This window comes from Melospiza melodia, unplaced genomic scaffold, assembly GCF_035770615.1.
Source record: "Melospiza melodia melodia isolate bMelMel2 unplaced genomic scaffold, bMelMel2.pri scaffold_28, whole genome shotgun sequence".
NCBI classification, from domain to species: Eukaryota; Metazoa; Chordata; class Aves; order Passeriformes; family Passerellidae; genus Melospiza; species Melospiza melodia.
This window is the reverse complement of record NW_026948600.1, coordinates 2,763,800-2,782,617: the sequence shown is the minus strand read 5'-3', so window position 1 is coordinate 2,782,617 and position 18,818 is coordinate 2,763,800.

The window sequence follows — 18,818 nt, the reverse complement described above, 5'->3', positions numbered from 1 at the left end:
TTTTAAGCTCACTCTCTAGTGTGCCTTAATATGCCTTTTCAGGTAGCTGAACTGCTTCCAGCAGCTGGATTGTCTCTTCTTTCCCTGTGAGGTCAGCAGTCCCCTCTCTTTCCAGATGGCTCCACGTGCATGTGTGACTCCAAATGCATTCCTTGGGTCTGTGTAGATGGTTATTCTCCTCCCTTTTGCCCTTTCCAGGGCACGGGTCAGGGCAATTATCTCAGCTTTCTGCGCAGAGATACCTGTTGGTAAGGGTCCAGACTCTGTTACCTCTCTGCAGGTAGTCACCGTGAACTTTGCAATGTCGCTTTCCTGTCAGTGAACCAGGTCTCTGCATCGTCCGGAGGAGCGTCCCTTAAGTCTGGGCGGCGGGAGTAGGTAGCTTCGGTGGTATCTAGGCAAATATGGTGTCCACTGGGAAAAGAAGCTGGGTTGACAATATTAGTCACCACTATCTCTACATCGTCTTGCTCTACCATGATGGCCTGGCATTTCAGAAACCTCTGTGGTGAGAGCCAGTGGCCACCCTTTACTTCCAGTGCTGCGGACACTGTGTGGGACACTAGCACAGTCATTTTTGTCCCAGGGTAAACTTGCGTGCCTCTTGAATATTCAGCATGACTGCTGCTACAGCTCTGAGGCAACCTGGCCATCCTTTGGCTGTTGCATCTAGTTGCTTAGAGAAGTAAGCAACTGCCTTTCAGTAAGGGTCCAAGTCCTGAGCCAGTATTCCCAGGGCAATTCCTTGCGTGGGAAAAATAGAAAGAATGGTTTACTTACATCTGGAAGTTTCAAAGCTGGAGCTGACATGAGGGCACTCTCTCTAGCTGGCGAAAGGCCCATGTGGTGTCTTTTGTCCACTGGAGATCTCTGTTTCTATTGGCAATAAGAGCATAGAGGGGTCTGGCGAGCAGTTCATAATTATCTTACCCCTGGTAGATTACCTTCTGTTTCACTACCTGTGCCTTTTCTTTGAGACTCTGCATCCTTGGAGTCCTAGGAAATTCAAAAGGCTTACCGTCCAGGCTTCTCTTGCTTCCCTCATCCGAGTGGCTACTAGAAGATCGTCCACCTACTGCAACAGCCTCCTTTCCTCTTGTGGAGCTTCCCGAGACTCTGGGTCTTTGCAAGCTGTTCTCCAATCGGAGTGGGGAATCTTGAAGCCTTCAGGCACATGGACTATGTGAGTTGTGTTTGAATGCAAAAATTTTCTGGCTGGCTTCGTGGATAGGGAGGCAAAAGAAGGCATCTCTTAGGCCTAAAACAGTGAACCAGGTTAGCTCAGGTGTTAGACAAGTTAGTAAGGTATATGGATTTGCTACCACAGGGTATAAATTCTGTGTTATCTTATTGACAGCCCTTAGTCCAGTACTATCAATTATTGGGCTGATTCCTTCCTTATCTTCCTTTTGAGTGTACTACTCAGTTCTCACTAGTTGTGTTCTTTCCTTAAACTTGATGCTCATGGGGGAGCATCTTTCACTCTCCCTGGTACAGCAGAGGCCCATACCCTTGAAAACACTTGTTTACTTATTCTAATATCTCCTTACTAATGTCTTTCTTAATTTCAGTGTCTGTTAATGTTAAGCCTAACATCTTTATATCATTTGCCTCCAGAGTAACCTTTCTCATTTGAGAATGTTTAGCAAATTGAGCGAATTGTACAAAAGCTTTTAGGTACACATAGTACACCTATTACTTTAAAGGTTTGCACAAGGATGCCAGGATGCCTTCTCAGACTGGCCAGTTGTTCAGTTGTTCCCCACACTGCAACATAAACATTCTCCACAGGTACTAAAGCTTTATTTAAAACTGAATATATGGCTCTTGTGTCAACAAAATTCTTCCCTTTTGGGGAGGTCATCTTTACCCTTCCTCCCTTACCTTGGGAGGAGCCTTTAGCAAATCATATGTACTCATTTTGTGAACTGTGATTGCTTTGCATTTCAGCATGATAACCCTTGCCTGATTTCATACGTTGCTATCTTATGCTGCATGCTGAACAACATGTTTGATTTGCTTTCTCTTTGCCTTGTTTTCCCTTTTCAAGAAATCTGGGTGATTTCTTAAAACACAAAGACATTTCAGCATACAAAACTCTATCCCATTTATCCTCCTATTTTAAAACAGTACTAACAGCAATGAAGTATTATAAATCTTTTTATTTTCTGAGCTGCTCCTACTGGCAGCCTTCTCCCAGTGAGCCCCTCCCAAAAGGGGCTAATTTAGGAACCTCTTTGCTCTGGTCAGTTCTCATTATTTATTTCTCCTTGCCCTATCTCGCTTCCACTCAAACCTTTTTACAGACCTTCACAGTAGTTTCTCAACTTTCCTCCTATACACACAGCTCCAGGTGGCAGGTATCAGATGTGGTTCCCACACACAAGTTCTAAGACCTTAGGTTCTGAATCCGCTTGACCAGAAACCTCTAATTTACATGTGCCCTGACACTTATTAGAACAGCAAAACCAGTGTTTCTCATAAACACCGCACTGCAATAATAACTGCACATCCAGCTTTTGCTCACAGGCCATTCCCGTGTTCCCTGGGGAGACGGGGCAGCCAGAGCTGTCCCTGTGCCCAGGGGACAGCCACTGTCACCTCACACAGCATGCTAATTAAAAACGTGACATAGACACTATATTCTGAGCAAACAAAATATCAGTCTTTTCTAGTTCTCTTCTTGCACAATCTAATTAAGCCCTGTGTCTACTTACACTTGTTTTACTGCTTTGTAAAAAGGCTGTGCTAGTCACAGCTGAAGCTCTGATATGCCCACAGACACCGACACATGCACCCGCACCCCCCCTTTATCTCGAATTCGCTAGAGCTAAGGCTTGAATTGCTGTGAAGGGGGGAATTCTTAGAATTCCTTTAACTCTATCGTAGTTAAGCATAAATCACTGTACTATAGTTCTCCTATGTAAAATGCCACTCTTGTTGCAACAAAATCTTAAAATCTCCACAAACACTACTATACAACGAGAATCAAATTACCACAATGCAGCGGAAGAAAATCACCACACAAAACCACTGGGAAAGGGCATATCTCTCAAAGTGCTCGCTTTTCTCAACACAACATAGCATACCATAATTCAGCATTTACTCACATCAATTTTCTTGGACACAATCAAAATCAAACATCCAAGGCAAAGGAACTCTCTGAGCTCATACTCACGGTTAAAATGTACCAGATCTACACAAATCACTACATTTAAACACGTTAAATACCATCACTGACATTCTTCCACTCGCTTCTCTGCGGGGCACTTCTGTCCCTGCCCCCGCAGCCTGCTGCAGCTGGCGCCTCAGGCCTCACTCGGCTGCTTCAAACACGGGTAGTACTGGCCCCCCCGCACTGTAGATTTATTCCTTTTATACACCATACACTTATATACTTGCACGATTAGAAACACAGCTCACCGACCACACAATGCACACATTAACCATACAGCAACACAATGTCCGGACATCACACACACACAAACAAAGCACACACGGGCTCAACAGTTCTGCTCTATCACAACTATGAACCCCCAACACACATGCACGGGTTCACCCGGCTCACCCCCAGAGCCGCTTGCGGTCTGCTCTATCAGAACGACGAACCCCGTCTCTAATACAGCTGCTCTATCAGCTGAACCCAGCGATTTACTCCCTTGCTCTCCTTTCCCTCCCCCGGGGGCCCCTCAGTACATACCGTATCTTCCTCCGCAGGCCAGCAGGTCCTTGTCTGTCCTCGCAGGTGGCAAGTTGAGACGAGCAGAGCCCCACCAGGAAAAAATCCTAGGGCGCGCCTTGGAGGTCCGTCTATCCCCCCTGCCCCTGCGGGGACAGAGAACTCCCTGTCTGGCTCGCCATAATGTTTTGCGGAGAAAAGAAGAAACCTCACAACTTTATAAAAGTTGTAAAGCCTGGTATGCTTTTATTACGACACGCGCCGGACGCAAGTCCCCCAACAAGGCATGCGTACCTCTGAAGACCTCAGGTCGTCTTTTATCCCCCTCCCAAATGCATATGCATACAGTTTCACAATAAGTTCATACATATTCATTCCACGTGACATTTAGCACTAGTTCTTCTTTATCAGAGGAATTCCTAGGTCTGGGGCAGATCGACCTTGCGGTAATTTCTGTTTTTCTTACTCTGTCTCCTTGCTGTCTCTGGAATGTGGCCTTTCCTTCAGCTTTGGCCCTACAGACCTCTCACCTCTCCCAGGCACTTCGCCTAATTCAGAATGGATCCCCACTCTCTCTCAATGGCTGGGAAGAGGCCCTGAGCCCCGCAGGAGGATGGAGCTGGGCCACAGCCAAACTCAGCCCAGGTCAAAGATGGGCTCAGCAGCCAGGGCTGCCAAGGGCTGGGCACAGAGGCTGGCACTGACAAATGTCCTGGGTCCCCTCCCTGCTCTGTCCATGCCACCAAGGGAAAGAGCAGCCTCCTCTCTGGGCCACTTGCCTGTTTGCAATGCCTTGCACAGGCGCTGACCCTATCCCACAAGGCTTGGCCTGAGTCCTGCCCCTGCACACTCAGCCAGGCTGAGATGGACACTGATGGTTTCTGGGCCAGGCTCTCTGAGCCCAGCCCAGCTCCCTGCAAGCTCTGCCAGCTGCCCTGAGCTCTGGGCAGCACCAAGGGCCTCTCCCCAGCCCAGCCCAGCCAGCTCTGGCCCCACAGCTCTGCTCAGGCCTGGCTGCTCTGGGCACTGGCCCACGGCCTCAGCCCCTGGCAAGGGCACAGCAGCAGCTGCAGCTGCCACAGGACTCAGCCCCAGCCATGGGGGAAGGTGCTGGGCCAAGGTCACAGGAGGCTTCCTGGCTGCCCTGCTCACCTCAGGCTGAGGTGCTGAGAGCTCTGCAGCCTCTGCTGCCATCCCATCTGCCCAGGGCAGCACAAGAGCTGCGGCCTTGGGGCCCTCAATAGCTGCTCCTGCTCCAGGCCCAGCACCCATCCCAGAGCTGGGGCAGCCACAAAGCTGTGCCCATTTCTGTTCATTGCTGCTCTGATCAGGATGGATCCTCAGCCACTTGGAGGCTGATGATGAATTTTACTGCTCCAGGGGCCTCTTCTTTCTTGAGCTTTTTGGTTCTGGAATTCAGTTAGAAAAGCTCATAAATATTTGTTCAGAATACCAAAACAAGACACATCTCTGGGAATCATTCAAGTTTTTAATTCTTCTGTGGTTAATTAGTCACATTGCAGAAGTGTATTCAAAATGAATATACTATATTGAAAACAATAAAGAGAGAACTGTTTTGTCCTGTTCAGTTGTCTTTTCCAGTTTAGGTTGATATCAGCAATGTCCAATTTATATTGGCCCCCAAAACCTTCTAATGCATTTTGAACAGATATGAAAATCAAAACTCCTCATTGCTGACAATCAATCACACTTTGTCCCTATCCCCTCCCCAACATTTCCCTCATCCCACCCTTCTGCCCATTGTCTCCCACCAGGCCCCTGGTTAAGAGCCTGGCTCTGTTCTCCATCCCCTCCTGGCTGGCACTGCCAGGCTGGGATGAGGAGCCCCTCAGCCTTCCCTGCTCCAGGCTGGACCAGCCCAGCTCCCTCAGCCTCTGCTCACAGCCCAAGGGCTCCAGCCCCGCCTTGAAGGCCCTTCCCAGACCCTGCTCCAGCTGCCAGACATCTTTCCTGCCATGGGGAACCCAATCCAGGCCACAGTGACCTGGATAATCCCCGTCCTTGATGTCCTGGTCACACAGCCCTGGCCCCTTGTCCCCTGTCAGGCTCTGAGGTGGATCCTTTGGAACATCCTTTGGTGGAGGCTGTGGCTCCAGGTGGGCCAGGGGGATCCTGGGGAACAGGGACCCTGATGGGCATCAACAGCATTGTACTTTTTGTGAGAAACTGTGAGGGGGAGCTGGGGCGGAGTGACCAACCCAGTGACCTGACACAGCCCTGCTGGGATATGACACAGCCCCTCCGGGATGTCACAGCATGCTCTGTGAGGTCACAGCCTGCTCTGTGATGTCACAGCATGCTCTGTGATGTCACAGCCCATTTTCTAATGTCACACAGTTGGTCTCTGATGTCGCAGCCAACTCTGTGATGTCACAGCCAGCTCTGTGATGTCAGACCTCTGCCATGTGATGTCACAGATGCAGTTCTATGATGTCATAGTTCTTGATGACCTCACATAACCCACTCTGTGACCTCATGTTACCAGATGATCAATTGTGTACACCAGGTGAGCTGACACCTGGAGCTTTTTCTCTAAAACCCCAGATCTATGGAAACCACACAATGCCCATTGTGTGACAAGGGGAACTGGAAGTTCACCAGCCTCAGTGTCCTGCCAGCTCAGCCAGGTGTCGCAGACATATTTTCATTAGAATCCTTTCGTTAGGATTTTTCCAGCTGAAGCTGAGATTTTTCAGCAACAAATGTAAACAATGTTTATCTGCTGCTGTGGAATGCAACAGGTGGATCTGTGATTGGTCTCCTGTGGGTGTTCGGATTTGCTGACCAGTCATGGTAGAGCTGGGTCTCGCTCTGTCTCTGAGACACAGATCTTTGTAATTAATTCTTTTTTTTTCTATTCTTAGCTTAGCTAGCCTTCTGAGAACCTTTCTCTTCTATTTCTTTTAGTACAGTTATAATGTAGTATATATATCATAAAATAATAAATCAAGCCTTCTGATCATGGATCAACATTCTCGCCTCTCTCTTCGCCTGCAACCCTTGTGACCAACATCACAGCCAGGCCCACTGGAACATTGGGGTCCATGAGCACCCGGGACCATCAGAGAGACCTCCAGGACAGAAGAATGCATGGGTAAAGGGGAGGAGAAATATGTTAATGATTGTGGGGAAACCATTATCATATTTATGTTTAGTCTGGGAAAATCAATGAATATGTGTGCAAAATACAGAAAATTAACAAAAACTTTCCTGTTGTCAGCATGCACGGCTTTGGGAGGAGCTATCCCCCGTGCATCCAGCTGAATAAAGAATGATGCTTCTTAATGCTACATTGGTGTTAAGGAGTTTTCTGTTTTGCCAAATTGTTGGTAACAATCCCACTGCCAAGGAAAGCTCTGTCTGCTGCTGTTTACAAACAGAGAAGGACTAGTGGCAGATGTGGGGCTTGGAGGCTGCCTGGGGCACAGTGACCATGAAATAATCAAGTTTTCAATGTTCAGTGAAAGAAGGAGGGGCAGCAACAAAACTTCTCCACTGGAATTAGGAAGGGCAGACTTTTGCCTGTGTAGGAAGCAGATTTGGGGAGTACCAAATTGTCGACGGAAGGAGACCAGGACATCAATTAGATCATCACAGGCCCAATTTTATTGATCAGTACAGCAGGTTAAATACAGTTCATAATGAGCTTCATACATATTGCAAAAGTTGAGCTCTGGATTGGTTAGTTATATATCAGCAACTACGCCTACTTCTGCATTCTTATGGTTATACTTTTGATACTTTCTACATATTCTCAGGAAGAATCTCTCTTCCCTATCCTCATGTTGCGACAAGGGCATTCTATCCTTGCCTATCATTGGTCACCGACTGCTGACTTCTCCTTTCAACTTACTGACTGCTGACTTCCCTCTCTCAGCTTAACCAGCGGCATTATGTCAGCATGGCCTTTCTCAGCTAACCAAGTATTAATAATACTCTCCACATTTCCCCCATTTTCTTCTTGAGCAAGGAGATTAGTTTGCCAGGTTTTTGCTATTGTACGGCTGACCATGTTTTGAATACAATTAAAAATACAAGGCAAAATAAGCAAAAACAGTAAAATTACACCTAGCAGTCCTATAGCATAGATCACAATCTTCCTCAGCCATGGCCCAAGTCCTAAGCTTTTAAGCCATTTGTCAATTCCTAAACCTTCTTCTTCCTTGAGACTGTGAATTCCCTGTTGCAGTTCTTTTATCTTAGTGTGAATGGACACCGAATGATCAGACAGATTCATGCAACACATTCCCTCAAACTCATCACATCCATGCCCTTGTGCTAAGAGCAAAAAATCTACAGCAGCTCTATTTTGCAAAACAGCATGGTTAAAACTTTGCACATCTGCGGTTAGCATGTCTAGAATTTGTGATGTCTTGTTCAGCTCATCCTTTGCCCAGCATCCTCATTGTTTTGCTAAATTCATGGCTTTATTGGCAGATCCTCCTGGCAAGATAGTTGAAACTACCACCTGTTTGAATGTACCCCAAAACTGTGGATCTCCTATCTGGCTGCAGTCTAAATCATGTATGCTACGTCTTTACCTGTTTGAATTTTGACTCAGCTGCATTAGTAAGGACACATTAGGGTGAAACAATGACAATTTTCCCAAATAACAGGGTCCACCCTGTGGTTTAGCTGGTATACCATTCCATGCCCTGTCTCCACAAATCAAAAATATTCCTGTGGGTAATTTCATTGGTGCCGTGATATTTGTGCCGTTACATTGACTGTAATGCTGCGGAGAAAATTTACTCACATTCAGGGATGAATCTAGGGTGGCCCATGTTTCTTTAGGTTGGTTTAAATTCTGAGCATCCGAAAATTTGAAGCTAAACCATCCACCAGCTGTAGTGTTAGACATGCTGGCGTTTGTACTTCCAAAAAGATCCAATTCCTCAGGAGGAGAATGCAAAGAGGTGTTAAGTGATTGGATTAGTAAGCATTGACGATAGCCATCACTCTGACCTGCAGTATACCCTTGTTGCACTGGCAATGTGATGTTTGACATGTTAGACATACATAAGGTTTGATTGTTTATCAAACTGCAAAATTCTCCAGGAGACCATACCGGAAGTCCTACCAGGCATGTTCGAAATGGGTTAGTGACTCCTCCAAGACTAAGACAAAGTGATGATTGGTTAGTTTGATTAGCAAGTGTCACCCATAAATTTCCTCTTGGTTGACTAAAGTGTGTTATTGCTACTGCTTCACTCGCTATAGCTTTGAGCAGTATAACAAAAACAAACCTCATTTTTCTTTCTGCTTTCTCTGTTTTTCCTTTCTTCATTGTCTTTTCCCTGGTTTGCTAGAATGTCTATTGTAAGACTGAGTTAATTTTTGAATATACTGATCTAATTCCAAATTAGCATCATTGCTTACTGGTATAGCGTGAGGTAAGTTTGAAGGCAAATCAGCTTTACAGCGAGCTGCTATGATGCGTGAAGCTCTAGTAATTTCAAATATTCTAAGTATTTCCTGCAACTTCCACCTAAGATATGCTATAACCACTTGTTCTGCACTCTCCAAAATCTGTAATCCTTTCCGTCCTGGCAGGCCAGTACTTTGTTCAAGAGCTCTAACCCAGATATGATTTCGAATCCACTTTCCAAAACAAGGTTCACACCATAAATATCCTATTGACCTCTGTGAATACCAATAAACCTGATTACAATCTGCACAATGCAAAGCTACCCATGCATAGCACTTATCAACATCCCTTTTACAAACATAACAAGGAAGTGAATGTAAGTAAGGACCAGTATAAAAGTCTGTTTCTTCAACACAATACAACCAATTAAATGGTGGTGATTGCAAAGCCTCTTCAACTTTTTTACTATATGAGGCTAATAGTTCGAGCTCTTTCTTTAATACAAGGCGTAACTTATTTCGTAATCGTAGTTCTTGTTCATTATCTTCTTCAACAACTATATCCTCCCAAGGGTCCCACAACTGTAAAATTTTCCTAATCATAGAAAATTAATTAGCAATCACTGATATCCTTACTCAGATGAGATTGTTCCCTTTTTTGCCTTCCTTTTCTTATCTATCTTCAAACTTGCTGCTCCTATTTTTACTGGTCCTGCCACTTGCAAACTCAATTTTTGCAACTTTTCAATGCAGCAATCTAGTGCTCTATCAGGATTCCCCTTGAAGGGTCCTACAATTGAATGCTGTGTTAAAGGTACTAATTTCCTACACCTTACAGAAACTATGCGTGATTTATTTTGAACCTTAATTCTATTCACAATACATTGTACCTCCCCCCGATAATAAGCAAGAATTTTTTGTTCAGGAGACTCATAAAGATTTAAAGCTATATATGCATTTTGCCCTGTTTGTCTCCTTAATTCATCTTGCCAGCTTTTACCCCACGTGTGCTCGTGTTCACAAGTGTGACACCACAAATCCCGTAATAATGATTGTTCCATCCAAAATATTCTTTCACAACCCCCACAACGTAGAGCTATCCAGGCAGCACAATGTGGATTGTGACAGTCAAGGCAATGTAGGTTCGCTGGATTTGTTAAGCGAAAAGTTGATAATGAGTCAATGAAACCAATCAACTCCCGGGCTGTCCGATAGTGACGTGTCAGTGCTCTGTCCACGGCTTTCAAGTGCCCCTTCAATTGTAACAGTAGCGGTTGTAGGACTAGAAGCAGTTTCTTCCCCAATCGTTCCTTGTCCTCCTCCATGAGGCGGTCCACCAGAGGCTGCATCAAAAACAGGTTTAGTCCACTTAGCAGGCACCCACAAAGGCCCTGTAGGTGAGGAAACACAAAGATACCCCCGACTCCAATATAATACTTTTGCAGGTTTTTCCCATAGTCCTGTACTCGGATTCTTATACTTAACCCAGACCTCTGTTTCCTTAGTATTTTTCTGACCTGACCTCGGATGATGTTTAATTGCAGGAGGGGTATCATCTTCCGCAAAAATGCATAAATGATTAATCACATACAAAACCTTAGCCAAACATGCTTGTGGATCTCTCAAATCTTGATGTTTTTCAATATACTGCTTAAGGGTACCGTTTGCTGTTTCCACTATTGCCTGTTCAGTAGGGGAGTGTGGAATACCTGTTGTATGCTTAACAGACCACTGATTCAAAAATTTCCGGACCCTAGCACTTACATAAGCTGGACCGTTATCCGTTTTGATACTCTTTGAAACTCCCATAACTTAACAGGTGTCTGATAACGTGTATAGCTTTCTCTCCTGCCTGAGCCGTAGCCCATATGTAATGACTACATGTATCTATAGTGACGTGCACATGCTTGACTTTACCAAATCTAGCTACATGTGTTAAATCCATTTGCCATTTTTCATTTATTTCTAAACCTCGAGGATTAACCCTGATGCCTAGACTTATTCCACCATTATGATAACTACATGTTGGACATGCTCTACCAATGGCCTTAGCTTCTGACAAACTCAGCTCAAAGTGTTTTGCTAATCCTTTTGCATTTTGATGATATCCACTATGTGCTTCTCTGGCCAATGTATGCTTATCAATAGGACAAGAATTATCAATGGGTAGGGTAACCAATTTATCTGCACGTTCATTCCCGTCTCCTAAACCTTCAGACCATTTATGACTCCTAATATGAATCACAGAATACGCTGCATGTCTCTCCCTTAAAGCCTTCCTTAACTGTATCAGTAACTCATACAATCGTTTATTATTCACTTCCTTAATTGCTGCTTCCTCTATTTGTCTGACTACTCCTGCAACATACATAGAGTCTGTGACCACATTTAAAGGCTCCTGTAAGTTGGACACTGTCCATACTACTGCTAACAATTCCAGAGTTTGTAAGCTATCTGCAGGATCTGCTGTGAGGAGTTGATGCTTCCATTGTCCTTTTTCTTTCCAGGTGACAGCAGCACGCCTTGATTTCTTTCCTGCATCTGTAAAAGCTGTAATAGCTCCTTCTATGGGGTTTTCTTCTCTCAAAGGTTGAGTGATCCAGTTCCATTCTGTCATCCATTGCAAAACTCTAGGCACTTATTTGCTAGTCTCTACTTTAGCAGGTGACATCAATAATGCTTCCTGTAAATCCTTCGAATTAATCAAGTACCAGTCCAAGGTTTCTTTTTCCATAGGCAATCTAATGGTAGCAGGTTCTCTACCATCCACTTCAAGAATTCTGAGATGCCCCTTTTTGATTAATGCAGCCAATTGTTCAATTTTTGAAGATACTGTTTTCTTATGCTGTAGTGGTGGTGACAACCATTCCAACACCCGTATCTCCCCCGTTTTCTTTTGTTGTTGAGAGAGAGCACCAAGCAAGTGGCAAGGGCTATTCCAGATAGTAAGGTTAATGGGGTGGTCGAGTTGTCGACGAGACACATACCCTTGCTGTACACAGTTACTAATTTGCTGCAAAGCAAGATGATGCTCCTTTGTCAGGTGTACAGGAGTAGTAGGGTCAACGCCCTTTAACAAAGGCCATAGGGTTTCTAATAAATTATTTGGTATTCCCACAATGGGCTTCAGCCACTGTAAGTCTCCCAGCAACTTCTGTACATCATGTAGAGACTTAATGTCCAATTGTAATTCCAGTTTTTGAGGTATTACTATTTGATCCATCAAAGTCCATCCCAAATATTTCCAGGGCCTTGTGGTCTGAATTTTCTCTGTAGCAATAACAAGTGAATATGCAGCAAGAGTATTTATAATGGTGTTAATCTGCAAAGAGGAGAATGGCTGTTGCTGTGCAAAACAAAATATCATGCATGTAATGATACATTATAGTTGCTGGCCATTTGCGACGTAGTGGCTGTAATGCAGCATCAACATAAAGCTGACATAAAGTCAGGGAATTGTGCATGCCTTGTGGAAGAGATATCCATTCAAATCTTTTATCCGGTTCTCCACGATTTTTTGCCGGTAAAGTAAAAGCAAATTTCTTCATGTCATCAGGATGCAGCCCAATAGTGAAAAAACAATCCTTTAGGTCAATAATTAAAAGTGGCCAGTGTTCGGGAATCATAGTTGGATTTGGAAGAGCAGGCTGTAAGGTCCCCATTGATTCCATTTGGTCATTTATAGCTCGCAAATCATTTATCAAATGATATTTCCCTGATTTCTTATGGATTACAAAAATAGGTGTATTCCAAGGGCTCGTGGATAGTCGTAGGTGTCCCTTTGTATATTGTTCCTTTACCAATTCATGGGCATGCATAAGACTCTCCCCTTTTAATGGCCATTGCTTAACCATCACCGGTGTATCCGTTTTCCAGGTGAGTGGAATGGGGAAAGTCCAATCAATGGCAATTACCCCAAAGGGTGATGATTAGTTAACACCACTCCCAATTGTGTTAAAATGTCCCTTCCAATTAAACAGGAAACTGTAGGAGGCAGTTGAACAATTGAAAACACAGCAGATATTTGTTGATTCTTAATGCACACAGACAAAGGAGGCGATCTGCTTGCCAATGTAAATCCTCCTACTTCTGTGAGCATGTTTGATGATGGAAATAGAGGCCAATGTTGTGGCCACGCTTCTGGAGAAATGATGCTGGTATCTGCTCCTGTATCCAATAATCCTTAAAGGGTTATGCTTTGATGCCCATAAGTAATTTCAACTTTTTGCTTTGGTCTATTTTGTAAATCCACAGTCAAAAGTGTAACACCAGTAGAGCCAAAACCTTTTTCATCCCGTGTTTGCCCAGTAAATGATTGTATTCCCGATGTCATTTGTGATAGTGGTACCAGTTGTGCGATGCGTTGTCCTTTTGTTATTTTAATCGGAGGATAAAGGGTGTAAACCATGATTTGTATTTCCCCTGTAAAGTCTGCATCAATAACACCAGGCAAAACAAATAATCCCAACATGGTTGTGGAGGAACGTCCTAGTAATAATGCGCCACATGTTTGTCCATTTAATATAAGAGGACCCTTTACTCCAGGGGGTATCCTCTCAGGCCGATTCGTCATTAGTGTGACGTCTACTGCTGCTGTTAAGTCCAAACTGAGGCTCCCTGTTGTTGCGGGTTGCAGACAGGAGGTGGCAGCCATGTCACGGCAGCAGCTGCTGTCTCCGATGTCACGGCGGCAACTTGAGTCTGGGCGCGGCCCCCGTGATGCACACTCCGCTGATGGTTTCCCGACCGGCGCCTACAAGCCGTAGTGCTGTGGGAGCTGGATCGGCAGTGTTGACACCATATGCCAGTCGCTCGGCATGTTCGGAGTGTGTGCCCTTCATTGCCGCATCGGTAGCACTTGATGAATAGTTTCAAACCTCCTTGCATGAATGCCAGTGAGCCGCTTCGGAGAGGAGCAAGAGCAGCTAACACCTGATTCTGAGTAGACTCTGCTTGCTTTTGCAACCCTAATCCTAATTCCTTTAGGGCTTCTGCTATAAATGCCTGTGAAGCTGTTGGCATTAATGCCATTCGCTCTAATGCCTCCTCTATAGTCCAATTTGCCCCTAAAGTAGCTAACACTCTTTGTGTTGCTGGATTGCTATTTTGCAAAGCACACTGATTCAATTCTGCTATATTATGCGTAAGGTTCCCCTGTGCATCATACGGTGGTGTGTATGTGACTGGACATGCAAGACTAGAAGCTACTTCCACCGCCTCGCCATCCCCCATTTGCATTACTTCTTTTGCCAAAGCAACCCAAGCTTCCCTCCTCTGTTTAGCCATCTCCCCCCATAGATCACGGTGTGCCCCTGGGATGGGATCTGACTCTTTAAGGGTGCTATGCTGCTGGCGCTTCGGTACAGACACCAAGCTTTCGCACGGGGAAGGCGGTGGAGCAGGAGCTGATTCGCGCGGAGGAAGCGGCCCCCCCGCTGGAGCTGACAGTGAAACCGGAGCTGGCTTGTGCGGAGCTGGCTTGTGCGGGAGAAGTGGCCCCCCTGCCAGAGCTGGCTCGCTCGGAGGAAGTGGCGGAGGCAAAGCTGGTGGCAGAGGTGAAGCAGGTTGCTCCCACCCCCACCATCCGACCCGCCTGAAGCTGGCGGCGGAGGCAAAGCTGGCTTGCTCTTACCTCCACCATCCAACTCGCCCTCCCCCTCTGACAGGAAAGGTGCAGACGGTTCCACTGTGCCTATAGGGAAATCCTCCACACCACTTTGCTGGGGACTCTTAGGCATAAGTATCTTAGTTACAGAAGGTGCTAAGGGATCATCCTCACGACCATACCCTATATTCCTCTTATGAGCTTCTGTCGCCCTTTCTGCTGCCTTTCTCTCAGAGACCTGCTGAAGCAACTTGTTATACACCACCCGCCATAACTTCCCTAATTTCTTTGCTGACTTATCATCATCTAACAGTGCATCCCACAGTATTTCCCCAAACTTCCTCCACTCTGATAACTCATGAACTGTATGTGGGTTAGCAAAGGTACCTTTAGCATTGCTGTAAGCTAATAACCCTGGTAACTCCTTTTTAAAATCTATCCCCTTTATTCCTCGCCGTTCTAAATACGCGGCGAATAGATCGTATGCCGCTTGCCTATCCATACCTATTAATCCGCGCGTGCTGTTGCAGCTCTCCAGGTTCCGGCGTCACGTATTGGCTTGAGTCACCGTTGTGAACCTTAAGGGTGCTTTAAATTCCAGCACCATCCCAGCTGCAAGGACCCAAACCCAACTTCCTCGACCGTGGCGTAATCCCCTTTTTTCTTTTAATCCGAGAAAAAAGGACAGAGATTCGGCGTTGCCCACATTCTCCACCATTTGTCAACGGAAGGAGACCAGGACATCAATTAGATCATCACAGGCCCAATTTTATTGATCAGTACAGCAGGTTAAATACAGTTCATAATGAGCTTCATACATATTGCAAAAGTTGAGCTCTGGATTGGTTAGTTATATATCAGCAACTACGCCTACTTCTGCATTCTTATGGTTATACTTTTGATACTTTACTTTCTACATATTCTCAGGAATAATCTCTCTTCAATACCCTCATGTTGTGACAAGGGCATTCTGTCCTTTCCTATCATTGGTCACCGACTGCTGACTTCTCCTTTCAGCTTACTGACTGCTGACTTCCCTCTCTCAGCTTAACCAGCGGCATTATGTCAGCATGGCCTTTCTCAGCTAACCAAGTATTAATAATACTCTCCACACCAAATAAGGTCCTGATTTATTGAATGGAAACAGCCCTTAAAAACAAAGGGGTCCAAAAAGGATGGACACATTTCAAGAAAGTAATCTTAAGGGGGAAAGAGAAGCCTGTTCCAGTGTGGCAAAAGATGAGCTGGTAAGGAAAATTACTGACCATGTGGGAATCCATAAAATCAGCGGGTTTTTTGAAAGTTGCAAAAGGCAGGCCACTGAGACAGTGGAATTGTGATTTGAGCTAAGCAGTTGCTGTGAGATAGGTCAGCAGGAAAATTATCTAAAAAGTAGAAAGCTAAGGACAAATAGAACAATTGTCTGTGTATTAATGCTTCTCTAGAATAACTCCCTAAGCTACAGTGAAGTTTATCTAGCAAGATAGTAGGAAGTTTGAAGCTTAATAATGGAGCTCTATGCATTGTGTTTTAAGGCTTACATGCAGGTATTGTATTTGAAATAAGCAAGCATTTTTTTAACCAAAGGTACGTGTGCTAAAAGTGATTGGATAGAACTACTGTCAATATGCTTTTGCTTTGTGTGATTGGTCAAAACAGTTTTAAAATAAGTTGTAACATTAAGTTCTCTGTCTGCTTCCAGGCCTGTGAACTGATGGCATCTTCCCATTGCCATAATCATGAATGAGACTGATGCTGAAAAATAAAACAGCTTAAGGAAAGTTGCTAGCAGTCCCGTCCTATTTGTGAATTGTAAATAGCCCCTGGCCGGCAATATGGCCTGGCTGCCCATGGAACTTTTGTGGGAACTCAGGGTAAAAAGGACCAGAAACTCAGGAAGTGTTTAAGGATGTCCTTACGTCATGCAGAAAGAAAAGTTGAGAAGTGAAAGCTCAATTAGAGCTTAACCTGGCCACCTCTGTAAAAATAATAATATTAAATTGTTTTAATTTTAAAAAAATTATAGCAAAAGTAGGGAGAAGGAGAACCTCTACTCTTTTTTGGATGCAGTGGAGAATATAGAAACCAAAGTAAGGAAAAGGAAATATAGTAACCAAAGATAAGGAAATGGCTAATTTACTTAACACAGTGTCTGTCTCAACTTTCAATAATAGAACAGGTTGCCCTCAGGACAAGAGTTCTCCTGAGCTGGTAGATGGGCACAGGGAGCAGAACAGCCCCCTGGAATCCAGGAGGAAGCAGTTGGTGACCTGCTGAGCCACTCAGATGCTCACAGGTGTATGGGATCAGATGGGATCCATCCTAGGGGGATGAGGGAGATGGTGGATATGGTAGATGAGCTCCCCAAGCTGCTCTCCATCGTTTACCATCAGTGCTGGCTCAGCAGGGAGGTTCCAGAGGAGTGGAGGTGTCAGTGTGAGCCCATCCCCAAGAAGGGCTGGAAGGAGAAGCTGGGGAACTCCAGGCCTGTCAGCCTGACCTGGGTGCCAGGAAAGGTTGTGGAACAGATCACCTTGAGTGCAATGACGGGGCACCCACAGGATGGCCGAGGGGTCAGAGCCAAGCAGCGTGGACCTCAATATCTGCATTGATGATCTGCATGAGGGGATTGAATCCATCATGAGCAAATTTGCAGATGACACCAAGATGGGTGTGAGTGTGGATCTGCTGGAGGGTAGGAGGGCTCTGCAAAGGGCCCTGGACAGGCTGCATTCAGGGCCCAAATCCAACAAGGTGATATTTAACAAGTCCTGCTCTTTGGCCACAACAACCCCTGCAGCACTACAGGCTGGGGACAGAGTGGCTGTAGAGCAGCCAGGCAGAAAGGGACCTGGGGACACTGATGGCCAGCAGGCTGGACATAAGCCAGCAGTGTGCCCAGTTGGACAAGAAGGCCAAATGCTCCTGTCCTGGATCAGGAATGGTGTGGCCAGCAGGAGCAAGGCAGGGATTCTTCCCCTGTGCTGGGCACTGGTTGGGCAACACCTCAAGGGCTATGTCCAGTTCTGGACCCACTGGAGTGGGCAATAGGAAGAAATTTGTAGCAGGAAGAATAAAGAAAGCAAAGGTGAAGCAAAGGAATTGCTCAGGGCAGTTTGGGGGTTGCTGCCAGGCAGCCCTGGCTCTGAGCAACAGCGTCTGCAGTGGGACAGAAAACTCCCAGCTGATGGGAACAAACTTTCTGGCTGACTGCAGAGGCCACGACAAAGCTGAGTGGTTTCCCTGGTGTCCCCCAGCCCTTGCTGGCCCCAGGGGCTGATGGCATTTGTGCTCCCTCAGGTTCATGTCCCCACACCAACAGCATGGGGGTGCTCCTGCCTGCTCTGTGCAATGCAAAGGGGGGCTGCTGAGCCAGTGCTGCCGTGTCTGTGCCTGCAAGGATGGGGCACCTTTGTGAGCTGGGGGAGAGGCCAGGGCTGCAGAGGGGGGATCTTGTTGGCAGCTCTATGAGGACGCTCTGGGACGCTGCCCTGGTCTGTGCAGCGCACTGGGGATGGATCAGCCCCTGCTCTACTGCTCCTTCCCATCTGCCCCAGGGCCCTTGCAGAGCCCCAGACATGCTGTTTGCCCCCAGCCTGCCCACGGCCAGCCTGGGGCTGCTCACGGGGATTTTCTGTGCTGAGCATTGGCCTGGGTGTGTTCTTGAGAGAGCCTGGACAGGGAGCCTGCAGCCCCCAGGCCCTGGCCTGAGGCGTCAGTGCTGCCCCAGCATTGCCCATGGGCTGTCCCTGCTGCAGCCCCGGCACTGCCACCCCCAGGACTGTGCCCGGCCCTGAGAGCACTCAGGCCCTACAGCAACACCAGGGCCACCAGGGCAGCGGGGCAGGGCCACGGCAGCAGCACTGGCAACACCAAGAGGTGCTGCTGCTGCTGCTGCTGGGCGCAGCTGCTGTGCCCGCCCTGATCTGCCCCCAGCTCTGCACACAGACATTGCTGCTGCAGCTCCAGAGAAGGTAACAAATGGGCATCTCTGCCGAAAACTCTGCTGGGAGATCCTTTAGTTCCTTTAAAGCCACCAAGAGTGCAACCCCTCATTGATACAGTCTGTGGCCAAAGGGAAGGTGGAGAGAAACCAAATGAGAAATGACACAAGGAATGGCTTTTCTTTGTGGACAACATGAATAC